Genomic DNA, 2,475 nt, shown 5'->3' on the forward strand with positions numbered 1-2,475 from the left:
TTCAGCCACTGTGGCTGGACCCGCTCTGGCTGCCCAGACCCAGCAGCTCCAAACAGGGGCCAAACCAAAATCGATTTTTCCCTGCAGACATGTTCTACGTTTAGTCTCCATCAGGAGCTCCAAGCAGAAGTCCCATGTCTGAGCAGTGAGGAGACCCACAGAGTTAGCAGAGTTAGTCCGGGTTTGGTCTCGGCCCGTGGCCCTTTGCTCTGGGAGGAAAGGTGTGAAAAGACATCGAAATCACCCCTGCTGGCCGGGTCCAGCAGACGTGGGGCAGGGTCCTGGCAGGGCCACTGGGTGGGGTTTACCACAGTGTCCAAACTAACCACAGGTTTGAGATTCTTACCTCACTTTGAAAAGTAGTCTTAGTATGAAAATTTTTTAATGTCTTTAAAATGTTTGAATTTACTTTCTTGTATTAGAGACTTTTTAAGAGAGTAAGATTCTCTTGACTCAGAATCTTGAGTTAGTTTGCTGATGTATATGTTTATCTACATTCGCCTTTCTAAAGAAGTTCCTCAGATGCCATTTGCTTGGGTTTTTACCGCTTTGCTTTAAATTCACACTGGTTTTCACCTCAAACAAAATTAAGAACTGACTCCAAAATGTGTAGTAACTTGTTTGCCTTTTTTCTGAAGAGGAAAGTTTTATTTGTGTGTTCTCTGGATGTAAAAGCTCTTTGAAGATACTTTGGGGCTCACTGCTGATGACCGCTGACACACGGATAACATCAGCGCCCCAAATGGTGATATTCTGCCACCTTTTTTCTTCCTACCTTGTTTCGATAGTGACTTCCAGCCTCTAGAGAAAGGAATAAAGTTGTGTCTATACTCAGCGTCCAATTCCCTGACAGAAGCCTCAAACCCCGGTGCTCTCAGGCATTGGGCGCCCTGAGAGAGTGGCCCCAGTGTAAGCTCTCTGTGTATTTTCATGCATGCTTGGCTCTAAGAGCAACTCTTTCTTTGAAAGACTAGGATAATGGGAACAATCAAGAAATAGGTCAAGGTCAGAATCTCTCTTCTTGGCTCAGTATTCAGCCAGTGGCAGCTGCATCTCTGAGATGAAGGGAGATGTCAGCTGGTGATCATTTTTCAGGTAGCTTATCAGGTAATGCCGCCTCATCGGGGAGCTGATTAAGGGGCACAGAAGTCCAGGCGGCTCCTGACATGACACGAGTTGACCGCTGTGTTCCGGTCCCACAGGCCCCCACTCGGAGCCTCCATCCTGCAATGCCAACGCCATCTCCTGCCCTTCGGCCTGCACTTGCAGTAATAACATCGTGGACTGTCGAGGGAAAGGCTTGACGGAGATCCCTGCCAACCTGCCGGAGGGCATCGTTGAAATGTAAGTGCCCCATCTGCCACCCTCTGTCCCTGGCGAGTTAACCGCTCTATCTTAGCCAATTCCCCAGTAGGCTGGCAGAGGGTTGGGTTAGAGCTACCATTAAGAACCCTCAGGAATCTCTTTGCTGTCCTTTTCCAGGCTTCCCCAGGTATGATAGCTCAATGGTCAAGCACATAGACTCTAGGGCACGGTCAGCAAACTACGGCCATGGACCTAATATGCCTACCAGCTATTTCTGTAAATAAGGTTTTATTGGAACACAGCCACACCCATTTGTTTATGTATTGTCTATGGCTGTTCTAGTAAGACAGTAGTGAGCAGTTATGACAAAGCAAGTGATGGCCCGCCAGCCTAATATATGTTCCATTGGGCCCTTTACAGTGGAAGTTGGCCAGTCCCTGCTCTGGGGTCACCCTGTGATTACATCCTGGCTGTACCATTTACTAGCTAGGTGACTTTGGGAAAAATAATTGCCTTCTTTCATTTTCGGTTTTCTCATCTATAATAATGTGGTTCTGAAAATTAAATGAGATACTGCATGAAGGCACCTAATACAGTCCTCGGCACGCGGGGCATGCTCTGGAAGGGGCGGTGGTGGAGAGTCCATGAACGGTGGACGGATTTCATAGCTACCGTTATCTGAGCAAGAGACTGAGCTCTGAATCATTTCCAATTGGATTATTGTCCTCTGGATCGATCTTTAGGTAGAGACAAGATTGCGCATGGTTATGTGTGTGCACAGATATCTAAAATTCCGGTAAAATGTGTTTGCCCACGTAGCTCAATCTCATCCGCTCTTCCCTCGTGCATTAGAAAATGGCCAGTGTCTAATTCTGGACTGAGTAGAGGGTCAGTCAACACTGACCTCAAGATCACTCTCTATGTGATAATAATCGTTTTCATTTTCTATCTTCACCTTTAGGTGGCTTTATTCAAACCATAATTAGATGGAACCTTCCATCTAATCATTAGCTAAAATCCCTCTGAATAAAAAACATTCATTTCTCTCCCCTCTCTGCCTCTTTATCACCACCTCTTCTTTCTCTCTCTCCTCCCCCCGTGCTCGTCTTTGTGATCCCAGCACATTCCAATAGCTGGTCCATCGACTCCTCCATCCGTACGTTCATTCGG

The 2,475-nt window shown here is 46.8% G+C and overlaps 1 protein-coding gene across 1 annotated transcript in view; it reads left to right on the forward strand.

The window, feature by feature from the left end:
• The window catches only part of SLIT3 (slit guidance ligand 3), a 563,294-nt gene that overhangs the window by 452,840 nt on the left and 107,979 nt on the right, over positions 1–2,475 (forward strand). The gene's annotated exons all lie outside the window — the stretch shown is intronic.

This window comes from Pteropus vampyrus, unplaced genomic scaffold, assembly GCF_000151845.1.
Source record: "Pteropus vampyrus isolate Shadow unplaced genomic scaffold, Pvam_2.0 Scaffold30, whole genome shotgun sequence".
In the NCBI taxonomy this organism is placed as follows: domain Eukaryota; kingdom Metazoa; phylum Chordata; class Mammalia; order Chiroptera; family Pteropodidae; genus Pteropus; species Pteropus vampyrus.